Source organism: Schistocerca cancellata, chromosome 4 (genome assembly GCF_023864275.1).
Source record: "Schistocerca cancellata isolate TAMUIC-IGC-003103 chromosome 4, iqSchCanc2.1, whole genome shotgun sequence".
Taxonomy (NCBI): domain Eukaryota; kingdom Metazoa; phylum Arthropoda; class Insecta; order Orthoptera; family Acrididae; genus Schistocerca; species Schistocerca cancellata.
Genome location: NC_064629.1, coordinates 306,896,200 through 306,915,234, shown reverse-complemented (window position 1 = coordinate 306,915,234; position 19,035 = coordinate 306,896,200).

The following is a 19,035-nucleotide window of genomic DNA, read 5'->3' as shown; positions in this document are numbered from 1 at the left end:
GATATTTCCTCTATCAAATGGTTCAAATGGCTCTGAGCACTACGGGGCTTAACTTCTGAGGTCATCAGTCCCCTAGAACTTAGAACTACTTAAACCTAACTAACCTAAGGACATCACACACATCCATGCCCGAGGCTGGATTCGAACCTGCGACCGTAGCGGTCGCGCGGTTCCAGACTGTAGCGTCTAGAACCGCTCGGCCACTACGGCCGGTTCCTCTATCAAGTCCCAGAATTGTTTAAGAATCGTGGTGCTCGGTATAATGTGACAAATCCGAATGATCGGTGTTTCTTTCATGTAAGAAAGCAGAGAAGTCTTGAGGATTTGAACATCGATATTTAATGAAACTGATGTTTTTATACGTTTTATCACATGTTCCAGTTTCATTATGTTTGCACATAATTCTTCTTGATGTGTAATACAAAGCGCATGAAGAATCTTGGATCCATCATATTTTCACCTCGTTTTTTTTTCATCAGTGCAACGAAACAACTTTTGTTTCAGTCATGGAAGGAACTGCATGTGTAGTTACAGAAATTAAATTTGACAGGGGTAGTTCGTGCTTTTACAGGAGTTCTAAAACACAGTTACTTGTCTCTTGTCCTGTACATATGTTTTACATGAGAACTAAGTTCCAATAACTCCTCGATAATTTAGGTAAGCCTCTAGTGCCCGTACTGTCATCACAGACAATGGCAAAAGATGAGAAACTAGATGATGTTGAATTGATCTGAATACTAAAATTGTCAGCCAAATCAGTAACGCTTTCCGCAACGCATTTTGAGGTAAAGGGATTGCTTCAAAGCTTTCACATTTCCTGAACAAACAGTTTCTGCAGTTTCAGTAATCAATCTTTTGTGAAATCAACTGCAGTGAAAGGTTCCGAGTGTTTTTCTATCAGCTCCTACAAATCGTATCCTGTGTGAGCCTCCCCTTCAATTTCTTGCGTTGTTGGTTTAAACATTAACTGTTGCTTGTGCAAATCCAGATAGAGCTCTGTCAACTTTTCTCATTTCCATTAATTCTTCATAATTATTATACGTCGAGCTACACTGTGTAATATTTCAGGCTTTGCATCCATTATATTCAAGTACAAGAAGCTCTTTTTAGAGCAGTTGAGAAGACAGCAGTAGCGAGATGACGTGACGTGGTGTGAGGTACCGATGACACCTGGTTTATTCGTGAGAGAGACCGCCTAAATTGTGGTCCTTCTACGCAATTGTCTGCTGCGTTCGGAAGTTGCGCCACCAAATAATAATATTCTGTTAAAAATATTAGACAAATTAAACAGCGTATTTACTTGCATTTCAAACTGTAGCATCCCTCATTAGCGTGCTATCATTCCATTATTTCACAAGTATTAATAGCCAGCAGAATAATAAACAACTGCTAAACGAAAAGGCAGACGAAGCACTTCGGATCGCGCGTAACTTGGATGGGGGGCGAAGTGGTTCGGCTGTAAGATCAGAGCAGGTACGATAGTGTCGGGAGGACAGACGTTGTCTGCCACGGTCGGTGTCAATTAAGACTTTATTAGAAATCTATGGTTTTTAAATATGTGAGGTGGTTCGACAGTCGCGGAGGAGAGACATGTAAGTACAGCCTCAAGATAACGGATTGACGATCTACGTGTTTTTTTCTGCGCAGGGGACGACAACTATAGAAGACTGAAGGTAGGTGAACATTTATTAGAACTTACGCATTCCACTCAGGGCGGTTGAAGCAAATAGGCAGTTTGTGTACAGCAATCTTAGTACAAATGCGATCAGTAACACGTTATCCGTGGTAACATAGAGGAGGTATGAAAGAGAGAAATTTTCGAGGGACGGGATCTATCATACGTACATATAACTGAAGAGCCAAAGAAACTGATACACCTGCCGAATATCGTGTAGGGCCCCAGCGAGCACGCAGAAGCGCCGCAACACGAATTGGCATGGACTCGACTAATGTCTGAAGTAGTGCTGCCGGGAACTGACATCATATATTCTGCAAGACTGCCCATAAATCCGTAAGAGTATGAGGGGGTGGAGATCTCTTCTGAACAGCACGTTACAGGCCATTCCAGAATGCTCAATAATGTTCATGTTTGGCGATTTTGGTGGCCAGCGGAAGTGTTTAAACTCAGAAGAGTGTTCCTGGATTCAATCTGTAGCTATTCTGGACGTGTGGGGTGTAGCATTGTCCTGCTGGAATTGCCCAGGTCCGCCGAAATGCACAACAGACATAAATGGATGCAGCTGATCAGACAGGATGCTTACGTACGTGTCATCTGTCAAAGTCGTAGCTACACGTATCAAGGGCTCCATATCACTCCAGCTACACACGCCCCACAACATTACAGATCTTCCACCAGCTTGAATAGTCCCCTGCTGACATGCAGGGTCCATGGATTCATGAGGTTGTCGCCATACCCGTACACGTCCATCCGCTCGATACAATTTGAAATGAGACTCGTCCGGCCAGGCAACATATTTCCAGTCATCAACAGTCCAATGTCGGTGTTGACAGGCCCAGGCGAGGCGAAAAGTATGTGTCGTGCAGTCATCAAGGGACACGAGTGGGCCTTGTGCTCCGAAAGCCCATACCGATGATGTTTCGTTGAATGGTTCGCACGCTGACACCTCGGAGATGCTGTGTCCCATAGCTCGTCCGCCGAGTATAAAACCACGTTCAAACTCACTAACATCGTGGTAACCTGTCACTGTAGCAGCAGTTAACCAATGTTAACAACTGCGCTAGACACCGGTTGTCTTATATAGGAGTTGCCGACCGCCGTATTCTGTCTATTTACGTATCTCTGTATTTGAATACACATGCCTATAGCAGTTTCTTTAGCGTTTAAGTTTTCCAACTTGCCGTACACTGCATCCCTGGCGGAAGAATTGTTTGAAATCGAAGTGCTTTGGAATTATGAGGCTAGTTTTATTAGAAAGAACTGTAAATTGTAACCGACCAGCCAACAGTGTATGATACGGGTAAACTGTGAATGACAAGAAAACAGCATGAGAACTGTGATAAGTAGACTCTGAACTGTTTTTGAACCTTATTTGAACTATTATATCTGATGCCGCAAAATCTAATTTTTCGTTAAAATGAAAGAAGTATTGGTAACTCTGGAATAGCAAGTGCTGAAGTGCTACGATGATAAAAGTTAACTTTGTGTGCGCGGACCATGGGATTACATTATAAACCATCACTTCAAGATTCTTCATGCTAACAAGGGAACCTCTCCATCGCACCCCCTTCAGATTTAGTTATAAGTTGGCACAGTGGATAGGCCTTGAAAAACTGGACACAGATCAATCGAGAAAACGGGAAGAAGTTGTGTGGAACTACGAAAAAATAAGCAAAATATACAAACTGAGTAGTCCAAGCACAAGATAAGCAACATCAAGCAGTGAGTTCAGGAGCACCGTTGTCCCGTGGTTAGCGTGAGCAGCTGCGGAACGAGAGGTCCTTAGGTTCAAGGCTTCCCTCGAGTGAGAAGTTTAGTTTTTTATTTTCAGACAATTATTATCTGTCCGTCCGTCCGTCCGAAAATTCCAGGACATGTTCAGATTTGCTTGGACATATGAAGGATTTGACGGTCTACACACGGAAAAATTTGAAAACGTTAAAAACATATGTTTTGACAGACCACAGGGAAAACTGTACGACTGTGAAACTGTTGCATTCATTTGTTGCAGTTTATGTGACAAACTCATGTTTTCATCACTTTTTTTGGAGTGATTATCACATCCACAAGAAAACCTAAATCGGGCAAGGTAGAAGAATCTTTTTACCCATTCGCCAAGTGTACAAGTTAGGTGGGACGACAACATATTCCTGTCATGTGACGCACATGCCGTCACCTGTGTCGTATAGAATATATCAGACGTGTTTTCCTGTGGAGGAATCGGTTGACCTATGACCTTGCGATCAAATGTTTTCGGTTCCCATTGGAGAGGCACGTCCTTTCGTCTACTAATCACACGGTTTTGCGGTACGGTCGCAAAACACAGACACTAAACTTATTAACAGTGAACAGAGACGTCAATGAACTAACGGACAGATAATAACTTTGCGAAAATAAAGAAAGTAATCTTTTCACTTGAGGGAAAACTTAAACCAAGGATGTCTCGTTCCGCAGCTGCCTACGCTAACCACGGGACCACGGCGCTCCTGAGCTCAAATTATCCTTGATGTTGCTTATCTTTCGCATAGACTACTCAGTTTGTATATTTTGCTTATTTTTTTATAGTTCCACACAACTTCTTCCTGTTTTCTCGATTGATATGTGTTCATTTTTTCAAGGCCTATCCACTGTGCCAACTTATAACTAAATCTGAGGGGGGTGCGATGGGGAGGTTCCCTCTCTCTCGTGCAGAGCAGCGTGAGGCAGCCCCAGACAACTGGTGCGGCGGCAGCAAGCAGAAGCTGGCGCAGTTAGCAGTACAGGGCGCTTTTAAAGAGTCAACTTCAGCATATCGCGGCAGCGGAGTTGCAGCCAGCAGTGTAGCCCACAACTACGACAATCAGCGGCAGAACGTCGAGGAATAAAAGTAGTATAAGTGTTGCACTTGCATATAGCAGTCTAAGATTTGTAATTGGAACATTAGTATTAGTAAAATGTCTGGGGAGAAGGAAGTAAGATACGCTCTGAGAAATACAGGAGTTCAATCTCACAATAGTAGTGACGGTGTGGTAGAGAGATACAAACAAACGGTAGTGAAGTCAGATATGGGTTTAGTGATATGTCAAATGAAGTCAGAAATAACCAAAGTGAAAATATAATTTCAAACTTTGGTGATGAATCCGAAATAGCAAATTCAATAGCCAGTAATCGCATTGAGAATTCTGAAGTTTTAGAAATTTGTGGTAAGTGCTGAGGTCAACGGTCCCTAGCTTTACACACTACTTAATCGAACTTAAACTAACTTACGCTGAGGACAATATACGCACCCATTCCCGATGGTGAACTCGAAGCCCCAGCGGCGGGAGCTGCGCGAACCGTGGCAAAGCGCCTCAGACCAATCGGAGCCATAAATGATTTCACTGGAAGTATAGAGTTAACTAATAATGAGGCCAGTGGAAATGTTGATTTAGTGGCAAACAATCATAATGTAAGCCCAGGATTTGCAGTACCTAGTCAAAATGAAATGATTCATTGGAATGACGATGCCAGAGAAAAAGACCCTGACGTTGACATTACTAATGAGCCAATAGTTGACTTACGTACATTATGTCATGATACAGCAATATATGACACTTTGCCAGTTCAGGAGGGTCAGGATATAAGATCTATGCTAAAATTAATTTTGCAAGAACGAAAAGAATGTAATGAAGAAGTGAGAAAATTAATTTTAAGTTTGCAAGAACAAAAAGAAAATAAGGCGGAATTAAGTAAAATTCAAAATAAAATTGATATGGGTTAAAAGAAGTCAGTGTAGGAATAGCTCAAAGTAACGGTATGTGCAAATGCTTTGGAACAAAACGTTACAAATCTTGAAGCTAAAACTGAGTGATATTGAAGGAAAATAGATTATGAAACAAAAGAATGGGCTAAAAAATTAGAATTTATATTACAAATGAAGAAATTCCTCCAGTTGTATTTAAGGTGTCGATTTTATTTTAGCAACTAGTTTCAACGTTGTAACAACGTCGTCGCCTTCCGCACGGAGCACGTCCGTATCTCACTGCTGACTTATACTATCAACCGCACGCAGCTGACGTCAACAAGTGTATGGGCCTGAAGATGACGTTGTTACAACGTTGAAAGTAGTTGCCAAAATAAAATCGACACCTTAAATACAGCTGGAGGAATTCTTCATTTTTAATATAAATTTATACCAGCTGACGTCCCACTGTCCTCCATTTCAACTATGGATGTACGAAGAAAAAGAAATTAGAAGTTCGCAAGTCACAAATAAATCGCAATATTGACCATGAACTGAAAAAGGTGAATAAGAGTTTGCAGACTCAAAATGGAATGACTGAAACAACAATTACTGACAATAGTAATGTAAGACAAGAGCAAAACAGTTATCACCAGTAATTTACAGAGAACCAAAATGACCAGGAAATATTTAGTCGTAATATTTAACATCTAGAATCCTCTTGTAAAGGGAACTCAAATGCGATTCAGGGTGAACTGAGAGAAATAGAGCAAAAAGTACTTCCTGAGGTGCAAGGAATAAATAGATGATGTTAACCAGAAAGTAGGAATTTAGTATGAAAAACAAAGAAAGAAAGGTGTTGTTCATGTAAGTGACGTAGCAAATAACGCTAATTCACGTAAATTACATCATTTCTCTAGTAAAAGATCTATATATCCAGTAGCTTTCATTAGACAGTTTGATGGCATCATTCCTGAATACATGAGTGAACAACAAAAAATTAAATTCGTGGCCAGTAGATTAGAATGAGAACCAAAATCATGGGGAATAGAGGCAAGTAACACATGTAAAACATATAAATAATTTGTTCTAAGCATTCTTGAATCAATACTGGTTTGGCAGCACACAAAATAGAGCTGGAAGTGAAATATTTGTGGACAAAAATTTTGATGGTGGAAAAGTCATTACACCACAAAAGGATAGAATTTGCAGGAACAAAGCGGGATGATTGAAACAACAATTAATGACATTAGTAATGTAAGAAAACAGCAAAACAAAGGTACTAGAAGGCCCCTTAGCAAAGTTCAGTGGCGTCAAGATAGTAATAAACAGGGACTTGACAGCCAGCTTCTGTCAGAGGCCCCCAGCAAAAATGGTCGAATGTATACTGCATTCGTCTGTGAGAGACAAAGTTACCAGTTCAGTTCTAAAAAGCATCACATGCGGGTAGATTACGTGGTTGAATTTGAGAAAATTTTGAATGAATTGCCTCATTCTACCACGGAAATACCGCCACAACAATTATTAGATTAAATGTCAATCAGTGACATGAATAAATATTATTAATATTAACCTCAGGGGGAAATAATTTTCTTTGTATTGCTAGGTAATTGACGATAACCAGGTGCCCGAGTTAACCTGACAGCATACTTCATTTTCTTTTCCTGCTGTTAGTTCTTTGCCTTCTTTCATTGAGAGCTATATCTGTCTTCCGTAAGATTCTTCACTATCGAGGTTATGTGGAAATTTTCTTATACTGAATGTGAGAACAAAGAAGCAAGCTTGACACAAAGAAAGTAGCCCAGCAGAACAAACATCTGCATATCACAGGTGAAAAAACCGAGTCTTCACGGTGTATGGACAGGCCCGAGTATACGAAGTATAGGATTGCAGATACACCAGCAAGAGAACGCAGTATATAATTACAACAAGACACCAGTACCATATTAATGGACATACCAAAAACTTTGTATAAATTATGTACTGGAACAACTTTTTAGTATTACAACAACGATAAACCAAACTTCATGTTTGAAAATACTTTAAAAATTGAGGCGAGATGAGGGCTATAATACATAACACAGCTGAAATAACGGAGAAAGTTGAAGTGATATTGTTAGGCGATGGAAAAGTCGGCCAGTCGTTAATGAAGACTGAGGGAGGAAAGACAAAAGTCGACGTGTAAGTCGGCCGTTAAGTGGTTTCCACTAACTATTTTATAAAGTAAAAGGGAGTAAATTATACTGTCGACATAAGACACAACACTGACATGGAAATCTCATAGAAGACATAAACGTAGTAAATATGGTTTACATGGACACCACGTGATATGAAGTACAGAGACTAAAAACACACAATGGTTTTAAATGAGAAAGGAAAGTAGAATAAAGATCTAGCTAACAAGGCAACCTCCCCATCGCATCCCCCTCAGATTTAGTTATAAGTTGGCACAGTGGATAGGCCTTGAAAAACTGAACACAGATCAATCGAGAAAACAGAAAGAAGTTGTGTGGAACTATGAAAAAATAAACAAAATATACAAACTGAGTAGTCCATGCGCAAGATAGGCAACATCAAGGATAGCGGAGCTCAGAAGCGCCGTGGTCCCGTGGTTAGCGTGAGCAGCTGCGGAACGAGAGGTCCTTGGTTCAAGTCTTCCCTCAAGTGAAAAGTTCTCTTTCTTCATTTTCGCAAAGTTATGATCTGTCCGTTCGTTCATTGACGTCTCTGTCCACTGTAATAAGTTTAGTGTCTGTGTTTTGCGACCGCACCGCAAAGCCGTGCTATTAGTAGATGAAAGGACGTGCCTCTCCAATGGGAACCGAAAACATTTGATCGCAAGGTCATAGGTTAATCGATTCCTCCACAGGAAAACAGGTCTGATATATTCTATACGACACTGGTGACGCCATGTGCGTCACATGACAGAAATATGTTGTCGACCCACCTAAATTGTACACTTGCCGAATATGTAAAAAGATTCTTCTACCTTGCCCGATTTAGGTTTTCTTGTGGATGTGATAATCATTCGCAAAAAGGTGATGAAAACATAAGATTTTGTCACATAAACTGAAAATAAAAAATTAAACTTTTCACTCGAGGGAGGACTTGAACCAAGGACCTCTCTTTCCACTGTTACTGACGATAACCAGGGGACCACGGCTCTCCTGAGCTCATATTGCCCTTGATGTTGCCTATGATGCAAATGGACTAGTCAGTTTGTATATTTTGCTTATTTTTTCGTAGTTCCACACAACTTCTTCCTGTTTTCTCGATTGATCTGTGTTCAGTTTTTCAAATGGTTCAAATGGCTCTGAGCACTATGGGACTCAACTGCTGTGGTCATAAGTCCCCTAGAACTTAGAACTACTTAAACCTAACTAACCTAAGGACAGCACACAACACCCAGCCATCACGAGGCAGAGAAAATCCCTGACCCCGCCGGGAATCGAACCCGGGAACCCGGGCGTGGGAAGCGAGAACGCTACCGCACGACCACGAGATGCGGGCTTCAGTTTTTCAAGGCCTACCCACTGTGCCAACTTATAACTAAATCTGAGGGGGGTGCGATGGGGAGGTTCCCTTGTAAGAATAAACTAATTAGCTCCCACATATTACAAAGTCACATAATGCTCGTATATGAAAGTCAGTCATTATATGAATACAGTTCCACTAGTACGGTTTGTAGGTACAATGACACTAAAATGTAGAAAGAATGATACATCACACCGCGGAATGAAGCAACCATATGATAAATGAGCGTTTGTGCAGCATGTCTGAAACAAACTTCTAAATGGTTCTCTCGATGCATATGACAATCACAGTTGTAAGCCTCCGTAGGTAAGATTTAAATAGCATAGCAGGTGACGCCGGCTAGCGGCATGAGTCATTACCGAAGCTGGTCACTATAATCCGTTTATCATAAGAATAAACCTGATGTAAACAAACACAAACGCGATGATTGGTCAGAAGCCGGAGCACACCTACACTGGTGTTGTTACGCTCTTGGAAGTAGGTCCTACTTATCTATTAGATATATTATTACTAAGCTGCGTAAAATGAAACTTTAAGAGATTCAGATGTATTAACAGCCATCAACGTTTTTCTTAATCATGCTTTAGCCACGTAGTTTTTATTTCAAAAATCGTGTACAGTCATAGCCTCTGCAGCGTTGTGCTCTGACTGTCGAGCTGTTAATGCGCAGTATGAAAATGGCTGAGGCTGCTTTCTGTTCCGTAGTGAAACACGCGTGTGGAATACCGTTAAAAATGCCGAGAAATAGGCTGCCCTTAAAGTTTTTCATAAATTTACGGAGATAATCAGCTTAAATGTTTTCCCAGTCACTGCACAGTACAGTCGATGCATAAACTCACATCTTACGTGTAGCACAGTCCGTAGTGTAATGGGTTGTTAACCAAATACGGTTAATGGTTGATCTCCCCCACAACCGGCACGATAGATCAGCGTGTTCAGTCAGGAGCTGTCTCGCCTCTGTAATAGAAGAACTGAGTGAAAGGATCAACAACGAACTTCACCCGATGTCATGTGACGTCCGCTACGACCACATACATTTTTTGTGAATAATTCACGTCTTCTTGCTTGTGATTACATATTGGACGCGAAATTCCTGTTTTCATTTCAAATAAAGATTCTTAATTATCTATGTTTTATGAAAGACTGTTCATAAAAGTAGTTTAAATTAAGAAAACATGGCAATTTAATTTTTACGGCAAAAATGGAAAACCAAATCCTCTTTATTTGGACTATGTCCATCGTTTTTACCACAGAGGTAGATAAGTATCGTAGAACCATTTTCACAGCCTCGAGCACATCATAAAAATGCTGCATTTTTACATTTGGTACTGTACCATTACAATACGAACCCAACAGAACTGACCTGGAGTCAAGGTGCGAGATTTTCCCGGAGAAGTAACAAGACTGTTAAGCTGCCAGACGTACTGGAACTAGCGCACACAGCTTTTTCACGTCACTGCCGAACGCTGGCGGGATATAGAACGGCTCGTCATAAAAGAAAAAGAGAATATACGGCGCCTTGTTGGCTTCGTGGGTTCTGTTGTTGGTAGGCTCGTTATCAACGTAGCAGGTGACACTTTCAGAACTGAAATGTATTTTTCGGATAAGGAAGGAGCTAGGAGATTACCAGACGACTGACTGTAATTAATACCTTCAGTGGTTTCAGTATTCAACAGTACGGTGAAATCCCTGCAAAATGCTTTTGCATTACACAAAGTTCGCTCACAAAAATTACCCTATGTTTAAGTTAGAAATTTTTATCAAAAATGGTTCAAATGGCTCTGAGCACTATGGGACTTAACATCTGTGGTCATCAGCCCCCTAGAACTTAGAACTACTTAAACCTCACTAACCGAGGACATCACACACATCCATGCCCGAGGCAGGATTCGAACCTGCGACCGTAGCAGTCGCGCGGTTCCGGACTGAGCGCCTAGAACCGCTAGACCACCGCGGCCGGCAGAAATTTTCATCACTCTTGTTTGTAATTAGATTACTATATTATGTGAGGACGAGTGCATTTTATGCTTTTCGTCTGGTCACCTAAGAAGCGCGCAGTAGTGCCGGAGTTTCTCCGAATATTATTTCATTCTCTTTAAAAACTAAATGACATTCGAAGCTATATTGTTTCTTTTTACGTCTGAACTGCGACTGCTCACATCATTGCAGGTTAGTTGGACCGCTGGCTGGCCAGTGCTGTCGAAGTTTTAATGCTTCGGTGAAGCTGTTGTCCCGCATTAACGCTCTGCGTGCAATACAGCATAAAACGTATGCTTATGATGGTAATTGACTTTACTGGCCACAGCTTGGCTTCCGCTCCACGTGAAACGAAATCCAATGAGATTCAAGCAAACGCGGAAGAATACATGGCGTAATGTTTACATCAGGTTTATTCTTATGATGAACAGAACATAGTAACAGATGGTTAATAGCTCTTAAAGAGTGCGAAGGGCAATGCCCAGCTGTATGTAACTACAGCTGTGACCAAAACAAAAATATTGGTGAACCACTGTTGTAGTACGATGTAAAGAGTGGCATTGTTTATAAACACTCAAAATCAAAACAAATCATTACGTATCATGTCTTTATACTGTAACAGTGTATGAAAACATATTCATTTAAAATATGTTTAAAAATTCTTAGGCAGATCTTTATTATACATTCCTTTCTCATTTAACACCATTGTACTTTTTCGTGGAATTGTACTGGAGCTGTATGCCGAGGTTAGAGATGGAAGAATGGATTGACTGTTGTTGAACTCAACACCGGTTGGGAAAGTCTGGTGTTTCACAATGCAAGACCACGTCATGGACAACAGAATCATCAATATGGGTTGCTGATGTGGGCTGCTTGCGTATGTTGTGGTAAAAGGTGTGAATGTAAAGTTCTTCCGTCTCCATGTATTTGTGAAATGTACAGGTGTTGCGTTTGTTTTATTTGTAACCACGTAAAGTGGACGTCTTTATGACGCATTCAAATATAAATAAGTGCAGAACGGCATGGTGGCGACATAATAGTGAGGAAAAGTTAAAGAAGGTTTCAGCGAAATGAAATGACGGCAATGCGCCGATAGTAGTAGTACAGCAACTTAACTTCTTTACAAGAAATATTTTGTTGAATTTAATGGACAACTATGTGCCGGTAGTAGTTTAACTGCAGTACAAAATTTTGTGATTGACATTTGACTAGGAGATAGTGGACTGCTATAGAGTATTCTAGCAGAAATGATAGATTGCAAGTTAGCAACGCATTACTAACAACATAAAGATACTCAATTATGCTACTTTGAAAATCTTTACTATTTAAAGAATGATGTAATTAGTATAGAAACTGTAACTAAAGATGAATGATTTTGGGAATAAAGGCGGTACACGAATTTATTGAGGGTATGAAGTCTATGATTGTATAAATTGATTAACAATCTGAGAATGAAAAAATATAAAATAGATTCTATCTTTGAAAAACGATAACAAATTACAAGTATAGTGGAATGGTATGGCTCTTGAGAGACGATAACTGAAAAAAATATTAAAACTTGAGTCAAAATTAGTTTCCTTCAAAAACTGATTGTTGTCTGCAAGAACATCCAAATGTTTGGAAGAGGGGGTTGTGTAATATTTCTGGCTTTGCAGCCAACATATTCAGGCACAAAAAGCTCTTTTTATAGCAGTTGAGAAGGCGTCAGTGGGAAGATGACGTAATGTGATGTGAGGCAGCGAGGACACATACGGGTATCGTGAGAAAGACCGCCTAAATTGTGGTCCTTCTCCGCGATTGGCTGCTGCGTTCGCAAACTGCGGCTCAAATAATATTTTTCTGTTATGAATATTAGACAAACTGAACAGTATATTTACTTGCATTTCAAACTGATGTGTCTCTCAATCCATTATTTCACAAGTATTACTAACCAGCAGAATAATAAACAACTGCTAAACAAAAAGGCAGCCGAAGCACTTCGGTGATCGGATCACGCCTAAATTGGATGGAGGGTGAAGTGGTTCGTCTGTAAGATCAGAGCTGGGACAATAGTGTCGCACGACAGACATGTTGTCTGCCGCGCTCGGTGTCAGTTAAGATTTTATTATCAATTTATGATTATTTGGACATGTAGTTGAGAACAATGTGGTAGTAATTACGGAAATACGCAGTTCATTATTTTGTTGAAGAATGCAAATTATTTTTGACTCTAAAGTGGAATTTAGTTGTGCAGTTTCTCGTGTTCTGCCAATAAAAAGCGAGTGGCACGTATAAACAAACTGATTGGAAATTTAATAAATTTTAAAATAACAGTTCCTCGCTAGGAGTTTATTAGAATCTCAAGATAACGGATTCACGACCTACGTGCTGTTTTCTGCGCAATGGGCAACAACTATAGAAGACTGAAGGTTGGTGGACATGTATTGGTTCAAATGGTTCAAATGACTCTGAGCACTATGGGACTTAACATCTGAGGTCATCAGTCCCCTAGACTTAGAACTACTTAAACCTAACTAACCTAAGGACACCACGCACATCCATGCCCGAGACAAGATTCGAAGCTGCGACCGCAGCAGCAACGCGGTTCCGGACTGAAGCGCCTAGAACCCCTCGGCCACAGCGGCCGGCGAACATCTATTACGCGTGCCACTCAGGGCGGCGGAAGGAAATAGGCACTTTGTGTGTACTGTAGTCTTAGTACAAATGAGATCAGTGACATGTTATCTGTGGCAACACAGAGGAGGTACGAAGGAGTGAAATTTTCGCGGGGAAGGAGTTTACCATACGCACGTATGTCTTACCACCTCCGTTCTTCAACTTGCCGTAATTTTTCATAATAATTACTAACGTTGTATAATTTTGGTACACTAACAGTATTACTGGAAGTAAAGCATTATATTTTATTATTTACTTCACAGCAAAGGAATTCCATTTCCCAACATTCTCGGAAATTTCTATGTTCGTCTGCAACTTTTCGTTTATTTTTACTACCACTTCCTTTCGATAGAGGCATGCTGAATGCAAAGTGCCGAAATAAGTGAATAATCATTAAAATTGTTAAACAGTAGGTGTTAACAAAAAATAACATACACCGGTGTCCAAAATTAAAGCAACAAACCGCGATTTCCCCGTCGATTGTCTAATTCATTATGTAATCATACACACTGCCAACAGATGTCCGTATGATCGTATTCTGCAAGGAAGATAGCATTCCGGTCAACCATGGCAACGATGACGTGAAGGCATCTGTCAAATGGGGTAGTGTTCCCGGATTGCCCCACATCTAGAATCGCTGTGAGCAGAGTCACAGACGGTGCAGTGTGGCACAGAGAAGACGCCTACCAGACTCTCTGAGGTGGAGGGCCATCGGAAGAATGGAAATCGGACAGTTGCAAACTGATGTGGCCCCACGGTTTAGTCACGGTCCGCGCGGCTTCCCCCGTCGGAGGTTCCAGTCCTCCCTCGGGTATGGGTGTGTGTGTCGCCCTTAACTTAAGTTAGTTTAAGCTAGATGAAGTAGTATATAAGCTTAGGGACCGATGACCTCAGCAGTTTGGTCCCATAAGACCTTACCACAAATTTCCAGTTTCCCACGGCTTAATGTGAATCATTCTGTTGTTTCTCGGATGTGGAAACAGTTTATAGAGAACGAAAATCTATCCCGAAGACCAGGCCAGGGCCGACCACGTGTGACTTCAGAAAGAGAGAACCGTTATTTGGCTGTAATGGCATAACGGTACCGCCTTAATACTGCACGGCAATTAGCATCTGACCTCGCTGCGTGTTGTATCGAGGCAAACGGTGTACAGAAGGCTTAGGCAGAGTGGTCTTTATTGTCAGAGACTTGCTGTATGTGTAACTCTAACGCGTCTTCAGAGAAGAGAGCGTCTAGAGTGGAGTCGTCGACATGCCATCTAGACGGTCGAACTGTGGGCCAATGTTCTTTATACAGCTGAGTTCCGATATGCTCTGGAGAGTGATTCCCGTCAGATTTGCACCTGGAGGCAACGTGGAACACAATTTCGGTACCCAAACACTGTGGAAACAGAACGATTTCGAGGAGGATCCCTAATTATGTGAGCAGGGATTATGTTGACCACTCGAACACCTCTTCATGAAATTGTACAGGTGCATCAGCAGGGTTTAATTGCTGTCAGGTATCTTGATGAGACCTTGGAGCGTCATGTGCGAGGTGCTGTGGACACAGACTTCGCACTAATGGACGATAATGTTCGACCTCATAGAGCACGGGTGCTTGATGTTTTCTTGGAAACAGAAGATATTGCACACACGGTGTGGCCTGCTCGCTCCGCTGATTTGAATCCCATAGAGCACGTCTGGGACGCACTAGGGAGACGGATTGCGTCACGGCAGCATCCACCAACCACTGTACAAGGCTTGCGAGCAGCTCTGCAAGAAGGGTGGGCGTTATTGCCTCAACATGAGATTTATGACATCATTCACAGTCTGCCCCGTCGTTGTCAACACTGTTCTGCTGCTAGAAGTGGTCACACCCTATATAGAGCACACTAAGCAGTTGTCAGAATGTGTGCACATCCGTTAAGTTGTGAAAAACGAAGAACATTTCTGCCTACCATTATGCATGTTGCAGTTGTTTAAGTTCTTTATTTTTTACGTTCTTTCTACTTTACTACCACCTGTTTATACTGTTGTGGCAAAATAAACGCAACCTTGCAAAATTTCCGTTTGTTGCTTTTATTTTGTACACCGGTGTATTTCTTGAATATTAACTTAGCAGATGCTGAATAATTGCACAAACTGATAACGGTTTTCCGACATCGAAATATAATCTATTTTCGCCCACCAAACAAATCAATTTGTACAAGACTAAAGTCCATCAACGCAGCTGTGTCGTATGAGGTGGGTGACGATGAATAAATCTCGGCCGCTGCGGGGTGTGGTATACTGGTATACTGACGGGCGGGGGGGGGGGGGGGAGGGGGGGAGGAGGAATGTTTTTCTCTTTATCCTACATTGCTACCAACAGGCGCCACAAGCCATCAGCTGCAATGGTAGAAATGGCATACAGAAGTAACAACGTTTCGTGGAAGCGTATTATAGGGTCGCTCATGTTCAAATGTGTTACTTAGTTGTAATTGTAATTATAACCTCGATGGGCCAGGAACAGCTTCATCACTAATTGCTTTGTTAATTAATACTGGACGCCCATTCACTGAGCGGCAACAATACCGCAGCTGTTTGAACGCTGGTGTGTTAGCACGAGTGGAAAACATCATGTCGTCATAGTCACGAAGGCTACCGACTTGTACCGACATGTGTCGAGCAGGCCTATGGAGAAAAGCGATACAGCTTCGACCATAAACAATACTGACAAAGTTTTAGTTCTAGATAGAACTACTGTATGTGGTTGAATGCGCAACAGTGCATTCATCTGTTTTTAAAAGTAAACACTTGCTCCAGGCGGCCGACTGCAGCGCATTCAGAAGGGAGGAATGTGCGAAACACCCGAATAGAACCTCCTTTTATACTCTTTAGGTCTGTAAACCGATAGTCGCCTAACAAAATATTCGCTGCTAGTCGCGATTTGTGTCCCTGCGCGTAAAGGTCACGATATTTATTTACATACCATTACACTGGTGGGGCGGGCGCGGAGGTTCGAGTCCTCCCTCGGGCATGGGTGTGTGTGTTTGTCCTTAGGATAATTTATTTTAAGTAGTGTGTAAGCTTAGGGACTGATGACCTTAGCAGTTAAGTCCCATCAGATTTCACACACATTTGAACATTTTTTGGGCGGGCCCGCAGGCCACAAGTTTCACGTCCATCCCATTTACCTAACACGGATATACTTGTACACTGCTGACAAAAAATGTGAAGCACCCAGAAGCCACGGTCGGATATCAATATAATTTCATAGAAGTACGAATCATTGGCGGCTATGTGAATGATTTAGAGCAGTACGTATATCTTTGTGACAGGTGGTACAGGCAACAAAGTGCAGGTCTGGTAAGGTGTGTAAAGGGTTTGAACATCGGCAGGTTTTGAAGGAACACCGTGAAGGATACGGAGTTGCCGTGTACTCGTGTGAGACAGCATTATCAGCACCTGACAGTGCTTGAACGGGGCCTCATTGGTATCTTTACTTAGCCAGCAGATCGCATCGTGCAATATCCAGAACTGTGGACCATTCAGATGCGACAGTGGCATGAAGTCGAACTGCATGTTAGTGTAAGGGCAGATGTACTCGTTGTCTTGCTACCACAGCAGAAAGTCGTCCTATTGTGCACCAAGAACATCATAACTCCTTCATTTCTCCCCTGCCATCTGTGAACAAGTAATGGTCTCACTTGGAGTGGTGCCATGACTGGAGAAGCATGGAATGCTGATGAATGACATCACAATGTGTTTGCAATGAATAGCGGTTCTGCACTACGACGAGTACGGAGGCCACCTTGGGAGAGGTCCCTTTCTTTCAATGTTTTGGAGAGGCACAGAGGTGTTACACCTGGCATCATGGTGTGGGAAGCCATTGGGTATGACTGCAAATCATGGCCGGTCGAAACTCAGGGAACTGTGATGACACAATGGTACGTCACGGATATCCTGCAAGCTCATGCGCTACAATTATTGTGGTGCCATTTTTCAACAGGACAATGCTCAGTCACACATGGCACTATAAACTGTCTGCGCAATTTTGAGTTACTCCTATGGTCGGCAAGATCCTCAGAGCTTTTCGCAATAGAACATAATTTGAGACGAGGTCGGACGTCAACTTCATCCCAGTGCCAGCATCCAAGATAAGAAGGACCAGTTACAATGCTAGTGGGCCAGTTTTCCTCAGGTGGGAATACAACGGCTTTAAAACGCCCATCCCAACCGAACCAACGCATACATCGAAGTTAGATTTGGTGCAGCGTCATACTGATTAATGTTAGTCCTTTGTAAATCTGATTGATTTTGTAAGCACTGAAATAAAATCACATACGCTATCAACACGTGAAGTTTCGTTGTGTTTCATTTTCCCCTTCTGAGTGCTTCACAATTTTGCAGGCAGTGTAGATAAGATTTCGGGTGGTATTTTAAACTCACATAAATAGTGGCATAGCGCCAATGCAACAGTGTACCTCAAACATTCCTGAAAAATTCTGAAGCTCTGTGGTGGACGATTGTGCTGCTGAAGGTACAGTTTACCTGTAATCTGTTGTAAACATTCGGTGGCGAGAGACGATGGCAGACTCTTAACACTTTGCCGTCCGCACGTCTTGTACAAATTTATTCGCTTGGCGCCGGCAGCGCTAATTCGGATTACTTGGCTTGTCGCTGGCCGCTTTTCACCTTTCCGTTGATGACAAGCTTCAAACACATTGACTTTTGCGCGCTTTAATTTTCCGTAAATCCTCTATTTTGCCATATCGTTCCACGAACTCGAATTTTCTTTTCATGTAACTTCTCTGCAAGTTCTACACTGTTATAATAATTATCCATGCAGAGGTGATACCACTTTCCATCAGAAGGTGTCAATAGTTCCGTAACTGTTTTTGTTAAAGGCTGTCTAGCGCCAGAATATATCTTGAATGAGGAAATGTATCCCGTAATCGAATCACACAGCATCCGAATGAGTATGCCCTATTTCGTAATTTTCTACGGATTGTAAACTTTAAAACCGTCCACGCCACGGTATCATTCCTTCATCAATTGAGATGTTTTGACTTAGATTAAACGTGTCTTTAAACTTTTTGGAAACATAATCAGTTACGAATTGCACTTTAACAAGCCAGTCGGCATTATCCGGTTTATTGTTGCTGTCAGTAAAATGTAAAAATGATAATATTTGTCTGAATCGGGACATCGTTTTGCAATATATTGGTGTGTCTATCAACGGATTCGTTGACCAATAATCAAAGATCCTTGCTCTTTTTACAGTTCCCATAAGGATACCAAGCCCAAACAATTTTCTAAGTTCGGGCGCCATAACGTCGACAAATTTGCCATTTTTTTAAATCCAGTTTCCTTCTATTGCAATTTTGACTGTAGTACTTGTTGGTTTCGTTGGTAATGTATTCAAATAGATCGTTCGCAACATATAATTCTACGATATCCTGGACGCTCTGTGTATCTTTGGGAAATATGTTTCGACCCGGGGATCCTTCAAATTTATTGTTGGTTC